The sequence below is a fragment of the Pipistrellus hanaki genome (genome assembly GCF_964339955.1).
Source record: "Pipistrellus hanaki genome assembly, chromosome: 5".
NCBI lineage: Eukaryota > Metazoa > Chordata > Mammalia > Chiroptera > Vespertilionidae > Pipistrellus > Pipistrellus hanaki.
The window spans coordinates 102,571,514-102,586,027 of NC_140507.1; positions in this window are offsets into that span (position 1 = coordinate 102,571,514).

Below are 14,514 nucleotides of genomic sequence, written 5' to 3' on the forward strand. Positions count from 1 at the left end.
GACATCCCTCTGGCAATCCAGGACTACTGCCTTCTAACCGCTCATCTACCTGATCGCCCCTAACCACTCTGCCGCCTGATTCCTCTGCCTACCTGATCACCCTAACTGCTTTCCCCTGCCTGCCTAGTCACCCCAACTGCCCTCCCCTGCCAGCCTGATCACCCTTACTGCTCTCTTTGCTGGCCTTATCCCCCTAGCTGCTCCCCCCTGCTGGCCTGATCACTCCTAACTGCCTCTGCTTCAGCCCTGCCACTGTGATTTTGTCTGGAAGGTCACCCGGAAGATGTGTGGTCTAATTAGCATACTGTCCTTTTATTAGTATAGATAATACTTACTACATTTTAATGAAGACTTTAAATCTGAGCTAGGTGATGGCAAATGCTTTTCATTGACACTCTGCTCTTGACCTTTGAGGTGGGGATGAAGCAACATGAATGCCTCTGCCCCGCAGAGCAGGCTCTGCTGCCCTGGTCCCCCGGCACGAGTGAGGAGGAACCGTGTGTTGGTCTGAGTGGCCAGAGAAAACGAGGAGGCTTTGGACCTAAGACAATGAGTTTACTGGTGAAGAGAACCCACACGCATGCCACACATCAAATAAATCATTGGGGTATCTGGATTATTACTATAACTTTCTGAATTCAGTTAAAAAAAAAAAAAGCTCTTGCTGAAACCAGTTTGGCTCAGTGGATAGAACGCTGGCCTGCGAACTGGAAGGTCCCAGGTTCAATTCCGGTCAAGGGCATGTGCCTTGGTTGCGGGCACATCCCCAGTGAGGGGTGTGCAGGAGGCAGCTGATCGATGTTTCTCTCACATCGATGTTTCTAGCTCTCTACCCCTCTCTCTTCCTCTCTGTAAAAAATCAATAAAATATATATTTTTTAAAATAGTTTATTTTCTTCTGCCTTTTACATTCGTTTTACCAAGAGGCGGAGAATCGGACCTTTGAGCTTATCTAGTCGTAAATGACAGACAAATCCGCACCCAGGGAGCAATTTCACTTCAGGTCCCAAGTCTGAGGCACAGAGGACACGGCCTTCTTCCCCTCCATGCACAAAGGCGCCCGTGGGGCCTACCTGATCCAAGTTCACAACAGACACCTCATCCGTCACAAGCAACCCCTGCTCAACAGCCAGAGATGCTTAGAATTTCTCCAGGAAATTATTCACAGAACTTCTGTTTCTGACATTCAGATACATTTTCAGGACCCAATTCCAGGCCAGTATCAAACCCCGTGATTTGACTCCCGAGAACCCCCAGGAAAGAACATTCTTAGCTTCTCCGGGTTGCCCAGTGGGCGGCGTGGGTGGCGGGGTGGCCCTCCTGGTGCAGGCTCCCCCAGCATGCCTGCTGAGCGCCGGCCCAGGGTCCTGCCACAGAGGCAGCTCTGAGAGATGGGTTTGAACAGAGGCGGCACCGGACATTCATACACATTCCTCATCGTCCTCGTCTCAGAGAGAAAGGCCTCAGCATGACTGCTGGTGCCAGAGGCTGCGCTCCGAGGACCCAGCAGCTTGGTGGTCACAGCCGGATGCATCCAAAGTGCGGCATCGCCAAAGAGTCCAGCCAAAGCCACGGGTACCTGCAAGGAAAGCACCTCGAACCCTCTGCGGGCCACAACGCTCTGCTTCCTTCTGCCCTCAGCAGCGTGTGGACTTGGTTGGGAGACAGGAGGCCTTCTCCTGTACTCAGCTTCTCCTAAGGCTCAGCTTCTCCTGAGGCTCAGCTTCTCCTATGGCTCAGCTCCTCCTGTGGCTCAGCTCTTCCTGTGGCTCAGCTCCTCCTGAGGCTCAGCTCCTCCTGTGGCTCAGCTCCTCCTGTGGCTCAGCTCCTCCTGAGGCTCAGCTCCTCCTGAGGCTCAGCTTCTCCTGAGGTTCAGCTCCTCCTGAGGCTCAGCTCCTCCTGTGGCTCAGCTCCTCCTGTGGCTCAGCTCCTCCTGAGGCTCAGCTCCTCCTGAGGCTCAGCTTCTCCTGAGGCTCAGCTTCTTCTATGGCTCAGCTCCTCCTGAGGCTCAGCTTCTCCTGAGGCTCAGCTCCTCCTGAGGCTCAGCTCCTCCTGAGGCTCAGCTTCTCCTGAGGCTCAGCTTCTTCTATGGCTCAGCTCCTCCTGAGGCTCAGCTTCTCCTGAGGCTCAGCTCCTCCTGAGGCTCAGCTTCTCCTGAGGCTCAGCTTCTCCTATGGCTCAGCTCCTCCTGTAGCTCAGCTTCTCCTGGGGTTCAGCTCCTCCTGAGGCTCAGCTTCTCCTGAGGCTCAGCTTCTCCTGAGGCTCAGCTTCTCCTGAGGCTCAGCTTCTCCTCCGAAGGTGCATCCTGAGCTGGACCTGTCTTCCCCAGAGCCCCACGTCCTGCCACTTCCTTTGCCACAGGATAACGTGATGGGGTCAGGCGTCACGGTCCCACCCTGGGCCACAGCTAAGGCAGTGAGCTTTCTCGATCTGTGATTGTGGCAAACGCACTCAACACAAAGGTTAGCGTCCTGCCCGTGTCGGAGCGTGCAGCTCAGGAGGGCTTAGCATGTTCGCGTTGGTGGGGAATGCCTGTCTCCGGGGCTGTCGCGTCTGCAACCCTGACTCTCACCCACTGAGCAGCAGCTCGAACGCAGGAAGACCTGGCTGCCCGGAGACGCAGACCGTGGAGGAGGTGCCGGAGGAAGCCGTGTGGCCGCCTTTCCGTCCAGAGGCTTCCCCAGAGCGATGCCGGTTTTCTGGGCGACACAGACAGCAGTGCCATCCCCAGCCCTCCAAACGCGCAGACGGGGCTTCCCTCCTGTGCCCTGCCACCCGGCCTTTGGTCTTGGGGAATAAAAAAGGGGTTTCTTCCTGAAACTAGTGTGGCTCAGTGGATAGAGCATCGGCCTGCAGACTGAAGGGTCCCAGGTTCGATTCTGGCCAAGGGCATGGACCTTGGTTGCGGGCACATCCCCAGTAGGGGGTGTGCAGGAGGCAGTTGATCAATGTTTCTCTCTCATCGATGTTTCTGACTCTCTCTCTCTCTCCCTTCCTCTCTGTAAAATATCAATAAAACATATTAAAAAAAAAAAAAGAAAAGAAAAAGGGGTTTCTGTACTAATAAGGCGGGGGTTCAACTAGTAATGGCCACTCCACATGCTCTCTGTTTACACATTGCTTCCAGAGTGAGGTCTGCACCGACTCCTGACCCCTGACCCCTGACCCCTGACGGGTGAAATGCTCACATTAAACCAGTTGCAAAGACCTCCCGAGTGCCGAGACCCATCAGAGCCGGCAGCTTTCTGGCTTGTCTGGTGGAGAGAAACATACAGTTTGTACACACACACACACACACACACACACACACACACACACGTGTGTACACACACTGCCACATCTCAGTGATCTCAATGCCAAGGTTAGCGAGTTCGCATGAGAGCGAGCAGAGGCCCTCTCCTCAGTGGCTGGGGCTTGTGTAAAATAACGATTTCGGGAAACTTCTCGGAAGTTCCTTCTAAAGTTAAACACACACTCGTCCACGACCTCCAGACCCCTGTTATGTCTCTGCCAAGAGGAATAAATGCTCGTGTCCACAAGACATCTGAGATAGAAACCAGCAGCGGCACCCACAGGAGCGATGAGCTGGAGACGTCCCTGACCTCCGCCAGCGGGTGGAGAGCCGGGCGGTTCGGTCACACACACACACACACACACACACACACACACACCCCACCCCTGTCACCAGCGGAGTAGGTGGAGCGGTGCTGAGTGGGTGGTGATGTGGCTGCGTCTCCAGAACACCATCCTGAGCACAGGAAGCTGGCCTGGAGCGCCCACCCCCTCTGGCTGCATTGCATAAAATCCGGGAAATGGGAAGTCTAGTCTGGAGGGGAAGAAGCGGCCATGGCTGCCTGCCAGGCGGGGGTGGGGGGGTGCGGGGGTGGAGGGGTGGGGGTGGGGGGAAGGAACATCTGGGCTGGAGGGATGTTCTATATCTTCATTGTGGTGCTGGTCACATGCATGTAGGGTTTTGCCTAATTTCATAGGAGTGAGTGCTTTAAATGGGTGCTTTTTTGGTTGTTGTTAGCCTTCACACTGAGGATATTTTTCCATTGATTCTTTTAGAGAGAGAGGAAGGGAGGTAGGGAAGTAGAGAGGAGGAGAGAGAACAAGCAACGTGGATGTGAGAGAGACACATGGATTGTTGGTTCCTGCACATGCCTCAGTGAGGCCTGGGGATCGAGCCTGCAACCCAGATACGTGCCCTTGATAAGTCGGTGCATTTTATTACATGTTAATTGCCCCTTAATGAAGTTAATAAAAAAACAAAATAATATTTGGTTGCTGGTTTTATCCAGCTTCATATTAATTTATTCAGTTTTATATTGCTACAGCCCTGGCTTTGTCCGGAAGGACATCCAGAAGGGTGTCCAGTCTAGTTTGCCTATTACGCTTATTTTATTATAGATGACAATAGAAAAGGCAAAATTTTAAAAATTTCACAGTCAGAGAAGAATATCCTTATGATCGCAGGGTCCAAGGGGATTTCTCAAAACCACAAAGCAAAAGGAGGAAACAAAACCTAAAGAAAATCGTAAAGGGGATTTGGAAACAACAGCAGTGCAGCTTGCACACCCCTCTCCACCCCTCTCCGCGCTGGCTGTTGATGTTCTCTACATTCGTTGAAATTATTATCAGTGGGTCTCACGTCTAAGGAGAGGTTTAGAGTGTTCTTGACAAACACAATGAAAGTTTCATATTTCCGAATACGCCCTCTCCTTCCTCCTCTCCATCGTAAAAATGACTAACATTCTACATTTCCTGTTAGTCACGGCCTGGGACCCCCCATCGCCGGGGGGAGTGGGAACGCATGCAGCGCCGGTCACTGCTCACGTGTGAACTGCAGCCACGCCTAAGGTCGCTGAACCTCACGCGTGACCCTGCAAATAAAGGTCTACTGGTGATGGTCACTGTGACAATCCTCTACATGGTGCCGAACCAGGTTTGGCTCAGTGGATAGAGCATCGGCCTGCAGGAGGGTCTGGTCAAGGGCATGTACCTTGGTTGCCGGCACATCCCCAGTAGGGGGGGGTGCAAGAGGCAGCTGATAAATGACTTTCTCTCATCGATGTTTCTAACTATCTCTCTCCCTTCCTCTCTGTAAAAAAAAAAAAAAAAATATATATATATATATATATATATATATATATATATATATATATATATATATATATATAAAGAAAATACTCTACATGGAGAAAACTCTACAATTTACTTCTCCTCCGCCTCTGTTCCTTATATACACACATTTCCTTACCCCAGTCACTGGGAAAACCACACACTTCGTGGAAATAGCTATCCTACCTCGTATCTTCATTGCCCCGTCCCCTCTGAGTTCTCCAAGCTGTTCATCCATCAGTGACCTCCTGTCTGGCTTGTCTCTTCAGTGATATCCTCTCTACTGGTTCTATTTCTTCCGACAACAACCTATTTCTGTCTCCCATGTACTGCAAAAACAGGCGAACAAGAAAAAGCTTTTTCTTGCTAATCTTAGACTCCCTCACCCCACTCCCTGTTTCTGCACAATTATTTAACATCATGCACTTCATATGCTTGCTCCTCTCTCTGTTGCTGTAATCACTTTCACTCCTATTCCTAATCTGAAGTTGTATTTTAAAGGCCAACAATATCCCAATATCATGGAAAAGACATACTTTATTTTTTGAAAGACTATCTCATGACATAAGATCATTTTGTGACTAAAAGTGAGACAAAATCAGGGATCGGAGCCACCAGCATCTCAGGTCCCCGTTCCATGAAGAGAGACCCCCCCACACACACACACACACACCCTCACTGCAGGCCGGTCATGGTCCCCCCGTCATGGTCCCATGGAGGTGAGCTCATCGTGGGAGACAAGTGACTCTTCCGACGCCAAGATCTTTTACAAAATTACCGGTAACTCAGGGCTTCTTCCAGGAAGAGAGAAACCACTCAGCCTGAACCCCGAATGCCCGAGAAGTGGGGTCCCATGACCCTACACTCTACATCAGGATGAATGGCATGAGGAGGTAGAGAATTTGTAGAAAAATTTTAAAAAAGCAAATGTGTGTACAACTGAACATATGACCAAATAGTCACATGGGGTAACACACTAGTTCAGATGTTGGGTTTCAAGCCATGAATGAGCCATGGATTTAGCATGTTGCAATTAAGCCTTTTCAAAACAAATAAAATATAGTTTAAAAATAAAATAGAAAATGGCTCTCTGCGTCCTGCTGGGTAAGGGTGGGCACTATTTCACAGAATTCCTTTCCAGTGTTGCACACATGTGCTTGCATCCAGGGCTGCCATCCACACGTGCTGGTTATGGTGACCGGAGCTTTCAATGTGTGAGCATCCTTATACTGAAGGAAAGATAGTGTATTCCAAAATACAACCCAAGTTATTCATCTTAAAGGAACGGGAGGTGACTACTCATCAGAAAAGGGTGAGGAGCCGAAACTGGTTTGGCTCAGTGGATAGAGCATCGGCCTGCGGACTGAAGGGTCCCAGGTTCGATTCCGGTCAAGGGCATGTACCTTGGTTGCGGGCACATCCCCAGTGGGGGGTGTGCAGGAGGGAGCTGATTGATGATTCCCTCTCATCTATGTTTCTAACTCTCTATCCCTCTCTCTGCCTCTCTGTAAAAAATCAATAAAATATATTTTTTTTAAAAAGAAAAAAGGGTGAGGAAGAGTCCTTTTCATGCACTTCCCCTTCTGGACAGACTAAGGCCTTCCGTCATACTTTCCTTTGATGATCGGTTGCACCATCTGATGCTGCAAGTTGCCCAGATGGTGCCCCAGATGCGACTCAGGACAAGGTGCATCCACCAACTGAAATGCAGACGATCCCCAGAACCACAGTGACCCCTGTGCGTTGTAAACGCCTGAGAAGCCAGGGAGCTAGCCTGCCCTGCCCAGGCCACGGACAGAGGGCTCTGAACACAGCTGGGTCTGTTCTGGAAGAGCAGGTGGAATGTGCTTGGATTCCGGCCACAGACTCTCCGACCTGGCCAGGGTGTTTACACAGGTGCAGCCGGAGTGCTAGTTATGACGCATTCAGCCCCGGCCTCGCCAAGAAAAACCGAGGCCTTGTGAGTGCCACCGCCGTCCTCGCTAATGAATTCCAACAGCTTTGGGGGGACTTCAAGAGAACTCGCCCCGCTGCTAACGACTTCTTCCTGGTTAGAAACACATCTCACTCATTTCCCCCCAATTCTACTATGCCCACTGCCATGGGGACAGTGCCGCACTAACCCCTCACCCACCCTCCCACAGCCTGAGTCCTCCTATTGCCCATTTCAGAGGCAGCTCTGAGAGCCTCCAGCTAGCATGCTGTAAACACGGAGAGTTTTGTGTGTATGTTAAGGAATGACAAGTCTGGTGGTATATCTTAGTAAGAGTGAGTCAATTTTTAAAAAATTATTTTATTTATTTGTTTTTATATGTTTTTATTGCTTTCAGAGAGGAAGGGAGAGATAGAAGCATCAATGAAGAGAGAGAATCAGGGGATCGAGCCCACAACCCGAGCGTATGCCCTTGACCAGAATTGAGCCTGGATCCCAAGTAACAAACTACTGCAGCCAGATGGACAGCCCCAGTATCTCTCTCACCTCCGAGGCGGCCACCGCCACGGCATGGCTGCATGGATTTCAGAAGAATTCCCCGATGCTGAAGGCTGGCTCCATGCTGTGACGTGAAGTCCAGTGCCGGACGGGAGCGGTGAGAGGCATCTGCCTCCCGATGTCTAACTGAGGAGCTATTGCATCCTGTTCGCAGGGTCAGGCGGGGGGAGGGGAACAAACCTGTGACCCACTGGATCCCTCTGCCCGGGCGACGGAGACGGGCAGGACCTGGAACTGACGTGCTTGTGTAAAACCACATGTCGCTCACCTTTTGGGGGCAACTCTAGGGGTTACCAAAGCACAACAGCAGCTGAGATTACTGATAAAGAAAGAGTACGTCAAACAGCAATGATAGAAAACAAAACAGGACTTCCGGTTGCCTCCTCTAAGTCAGACTGGCCCATGTTGCATCATCATCAGCTTGACCCGGAGATCTTGGGGAACAGCCTTGCTCTGAACACCGTCTGGCTCTGGGGGATCCCTCAGTCCTTGGCTCAATGTCTCCTGCTGGAATAGAGGTCCCGTGGTCCCCGGAAGGTGACCTGTGTCTTTTAAATTAGGAAACATGAATTCAAGGATGAGTGCCCAGGTGCTTGCTATGGTGCTCTTGTTACCACTATCTCATAGGGCCTTCTGATTAATGTTTTTTATTGATTTGAGAGAAAGAGGAAGGGAGAGGGAGAGAGAGAGAAACATTTGTCAGCTGCCTCCTGCGTGCCCCCTCCTGGGGATCCAGCCTCCAATCAATTGAACCAACCTGGGAATCGAACCAATGGCCTTTTGGTGCATAGAATGAGGCTCAGTTCTTTGGGCCTCCCGGGCAGGCTGACAGGATCTTTTAAAAACTTTAAATCAAAGTTTGAGGGAATCTGCTCCAGAAGACCGGTCTCTCCACCTTACACCATCAGTCTCTGGGCAGGACGCCTGGGTGGGGGCTGCTTGCAGATGGTGAGGCTGGTGTGAGCTCCCTGACCACATGCGATTGCAGCAGGGTCTGAAGGGGAGACCCTAATCCCTGGGTGGGCTCTTCTCACTGTGTAAGGTGAGAGGTGAGGAGATCCCAGGCTGCTGAGTTCATGGTCATTGTTGCCACCAAGCCAAGTTGAGCATCTTCGAAAGCCCTGCTGCTCACAGTGCCAGATCCCTTTATTTGCTCCAGTTTCCTGAGGACGGGTTGTGGGGAGGGGGGAGGTGCAGGAGGCGGGGTGGAGGGGGGGAGGACAGTATTGTTAGTAAATGCCAAGGCTTCGCTGAGGTCGCTAGCTGGGATCCTGGTGAGTGTGTGCTGGTCACTGGAGAGCTGGTTCAGCTTCCAACGGCAGACACGGAAATGCCGGCACATTTTCAGTTCTGCCAGAGTCCTCTCCCCAGAACAAGACGCCTTAGAAAACGAGTCCTGAGAATAGCACGCCGTGCCCAGGAGACCGAGCTGTCCACGTGGGGCACTGGGGGGGAGGCAGTCACAGGAGCCGGAGGCTGTGGTGCCCGCCCCATCCGTGGGGACAGTCTCGCGGGCTGTGCTGCTGGCGACTGAGGCAGGCCCTGGAAGTATCCTCCTCCAACGCCAGCCGAGGGGATCCAACGGGAGGCCCCGCGGGCGTGCTGTCCTGGCAGAGCAGCGAGGCGCTGTTTCTGAAGCCACAGGGCTGTCTGTCCGGCGGACAACGAGCTGTGGGCATGCCAACGTCTGCCAGCAGCGTGCCCTCTCCTGCCCCCTGCCCCCCCGTGTTCTCTCTGAATCCAGGGCTTCGCTGTGGTGATCGTCTCCTGGCCCAGCCATGGTTTCCCCTCGGTGAGTGACACGGGTGCAATCACCCTTTAGGTAAAAGTAGATCCATCGCTGAGAAGGGCTCTGAGGACTCACCGCGCGTACGAAGCCGGAGAGACCGTGCCAGCCGAGAACACCACAGGTTTTCTCACAGGGATTTCATGCCGTGTAGATGCTGCATCTTCCATGTGCTGTGGCCATGCACGGAGTCCACGAAACATCTGAGACAGACGGAGGAGGGGTACCCCAGTGGTGCTGCCTGTGTTTCCGACCCCGTGTCACCCCACCCCTGCCCCCTCTGACCATCAAAGGGGCGGCTGGCATCACCCGCTCCGGCTCCCTGAGGCTGGCTCCCTGAGGCTGGCTCCCGGGAGGCCTCTGTGCTGTCCCCAGTGACAGGCGCAGCACCCTGCCCCGTCCACGGGCCCAGCCCCTGCTTACTCCATGTGGCATGTTCTCTCTGTATGGCTTGCAGGCCGCAGAGTTCCACTGGCACCAGCTCGGTGTCCTGCGCTCCCGCCTCCAGCTCCGAGGCGGTGGTTCCTGCCCCCTGGAGCCTCTGTCCAAAGGGCAGGCCCCCCGTCAGCCCCAGGGGGTGTCCTTACTGACGCTCCGGGGACGCGAACACTCGGCCTCATTCACCTGAAGGAACGGTCTCCGCGTGGCCCGAGCACCTCACGTGCAGCTCGCCGGAGCCGGAGACAGGCCCGGCCTCTGTGAACGTCTTCATTGCCGATCAGCAAACGGGTTTCCGGAGCAAAGCTCCGTGGGTTTCCTGACCGGGTTACTGGGAAGTGGAGATGTGGGGCGACCGAGGCATGTGCCCCTGTCACTTCCACCACGTGAATCTGAGGTTTGTCTGGAACGGGGTTTTGATCCTTGAAAACACCTCAGAAACGTCCTGGCGACCATCAGGCCAAAGTCTGTTTCTGAAGAAGAATACTGGAGAAAAAGAGCTTTGGGGCAGAAACCAAGGAACAGCCCATGCCACGTGCTGGGTCACTCTGGCTTCCCGGGGCATGGCTCCCAGTGGGGCTCAGCCTGGCACCCCAGGCGTCACTCTGAGACGGCCCACCCGGGGCAGCTGGGGATGGTCCGTATCCCTTAGGTCCGTGGTCGGCAAACAGCGGCTCTTTGGCCCCTTGAGTGTGGCTCTTCCACAAAATACCACAGCCTGGGCGAGACTATGTTGAATAAGTGGCATTAGAAGAAGTTAAAGTTTAAAACATGTGGCTCTCCAAAGAAATGTCAATCGTTGTGCTGTTGGTATTTGGCTCTGCTGACTAAGGAGTTTGCCGCCCGCCCTCTGGGGTAGGTGGAGTGTGGCTGGGACGCCTGCAGGGTTAATTATCCACCGGCCTCTGACAATCACCTCCGCGCAGGCTCCTGACCACGGGGAGTGGCCCCCTGTGAGGGGGAGGCTGTCTCCGAACTGCTGACACGCTCAGTGTCCATTTCCCACGGCTGAGCCCACTGCTTCCTCACAGGCCGATGGCTGCTGCAGCCGCACCCACACTGCCCACACTGCACCCACTGCCCAACTGCCCACACTGCACACACTGCACACACTGCACACACTGCACACACTGCACACACTGCCCAACTGCCCACACTGCACACACTGCACACACTGCCCAACTGCCCACACTGCCCACACTGCACACACTGCACACACTGCCCACACTGCACCCACTGCCCAACTGCCCACACTGCACACACTGCACACACTGCACACACTGCACACACTGCACACACTGCCCACACTGCCCACACTGCACCCACTGCCCAACTGCCCACACTGCACACACTGCACACACTGCACACACTGCCCACACTGCACCCACTGCCCAACTGCCCACACTGCACACACTGCACACTGCCCACACTGCCCACACTGCACCCACTGCCCACACTGCACCCACTGCCCACACTGCACACACTGCACACACTGCCCACACTGCACCCACTGCCCACACTGCACCCACTGCCCACACTGCCCACACTGCCCACACTGCACACACTGCCCAACTGCCCACACTGCACCCACTGCCCAACTGCCCACACTGCCCACACTGCACACACTGCCCACACTGCACACACTGCACCCACTGCCCACACTGCACCCACTGCCCACACTGCACCCACTGCCCACAAGGCCCCCAGTGCCCACACTGCCCACACTGCACACACTGCACACACTGCACACACTGCACACACTGCACACACTGCACACACTGCACACACTGCACACACTGCCCACACTGCCCACACTGCACACACTGCCCAACTGCCCACACTGCACCCACTGCCCAACTGCCCACACTGCCCACACTGCACACACTGCCCACACTGCACACACTGCACCCACTGCCCACACTGCACCCACTGCCCACACTGCACCCACTGCCCACAAGGCCCCCAGTGCCCACACTGCCCACACTGCACACACTGCACACACTGCCCACACTGCACACACTGCACACACTGCACACACTGCACACACTGCACACACTGCACCCACTGCCCACACTGCACACACTGCCCACACTGCCCACACTGCCCACACTGCCCACACTGCCCACACTGCACCCACTGCCCAACTGCCCACACTGCACACACTGCACACACTGCACACACTGCCCACACTGCCCACACTGCACCCACTGCCCAACTGCCCACACTGCCCACACTGCCCAACTGCCCACACTGCCCACACTGCCCAACTGCCCACACTGCCCACACTGCACACACTGCCCACACTGCACACACTGCACCCACTGCCCACACTGCACCCACTGCCCACACTGCACCCACTGCCCACAAGGCCCCCAGTGCCCACACTGCCCACACTGCACACACTGCACCCACTGCCCACACTGCACACACTGCCCACACTGCACACACTGCACACACTGCACACACTGCCCACACTGCACACACTGCACACACTGCACACACTGCACACACTGCACACACTGCCCACACTGCACACACTGCCCACACTGCACCCACTGCCCAACTGCCCACACTGCCCAACTGCCCACACTGCACACACTGCACACACTGCCCACACTGCACCCACTGCCCAACTGCCCACACTGCCCAACTGCCCACACTGCACACACTGCACACACTGCCCACACTGCACCCACTGCCCAACTGCCCACACTGCCCAACTGCCCACACTGCACACACTGCACACACTGCACCCACTGCCCAACTGCCCACACTGCCCACACTGCACCCACTGCACACACTGCCCACACTGCCCACACTGCCCACACTGCCCACACTGCACCCACTGCCCAACTGCCCACACTGCACACACTGCACACACTGCACACACTGCCCACACTGCCCACACTGCACCCACTGCCCAACTGCCCACACTGCCCACACTGCCCAACTGCCCACACTGCCCACACTGCCCAACTGCCCACACTGCCCACACTGCACACACTGCCCACACTGCACACACTGCACCCACTGCCCACACTGCACCCACTGCCCACACTGCACCCACTGCCCACAAGGCCCCCAGTGCCCACACTGCCCACACTGCACACACTGCACACACTGCACACACTGCACACACTGCACACACTGCACACACTGCACACACTGCACACACTGCACCCACTGCCCACACTGCACACACTGCCCACACTGCACACACTGCCCACACTGCACACACTGCACACACTGCACACACTGCACACACTGCACACACTGCACCCACTGCACACACTGCACCCACTGCCCACAAGGCCCCCAGTGCCCACACTGCCCACACTGCACACACTGCACACACTGCACACACTGCACACACTGCCCACACTGCACACACTGCCCACACTGCCCACACTGCACACACTGCACACACTGCCCACACTGCACACACTGCACACACTGCACACACTGCACACACTGCACCCACTGCCCACACTGCACCCACTGCCCACACTGCACCCACTGCCCACAAGGCCCCCAGTGCCCACACTGCCCACACTGCACACACTGCACACACTGCACACACTGCACACACTGCCCACACTGCACACACTGCCCACACTGCCCACACTGCACACACTGCACACACTGCCCACACTGCACACACTGCACACACTGCACACACTGCACACACTGCCCACACTGCCCACACTGCCCACACTGCACCCACTGCCCACAAGGCCCCCAGTGCCCACAAGGCCCCCAGTGCCCACACTGCCCACACTGCACACACTGCCCAACTGCCCACACTGCTCACACTGCACCCACTGCCCACACTGCACCCACTGCCCACACTGCCCACACTGCCCACAAGGCCCCCAGTGCCCAAACTGCCCACACTGCACACACTGCACCCACTGCCCACACTGCCCACACTGCCGACACTGCACACACTGCCCACACTGCCCACACTGCCCACACTGCCCACACTGCCCACACTGCCCACAAGGCCCCCAGTGCCCACACTGCCCACACTGCACACACTGCACACACTGCCCACACTGCCCACACTGCACCCACTGCCCACACTGCCCACACTGACCACACTGCCCACACTGCCCACAAGGCCCCCAGTGCCCACACTGCCCACACTGCACACACTGCACACACTGCCCACACTGCCCACACTGCACCCACTGCCCACACTGCCCACACTGACCACACTGCCCACACTGCCCAAAAGGCCCCCAGTGCCCATACTGCACACACTGCACACACTGCACACACTGCCCACAAGGCCCCCAGTGCCCACACTGCCCACACTGACCACACTGCACACACTGCACACACTGCCCCCAGCGCACGGGGAGGGCATACTCTTGTCCTCCCCAGACCCCCGTGAGTCTTTTCTTTACCTTTAATTTCACTTAACCAGAACTTGGAACAAGCACGGAATGGTAGGGTTTTTTTTTCTTTTGTTTTGTTTTTAACATGTTTTATTGATTTTTTTACAGAGAGGAAGGGAGAAGGATAGAGAGTTAGAAACATCAATGAGAGAGAAACATCCATTAGCTGCCTCCTACTGGGGATGTGCCCGCAACCAAGGTACATGCCTTTGACCGGAATCAAGCTGGGACCCATCAGTCCGCATCCGACGCCCCATCCACTGAGCCAAACTGGTCAG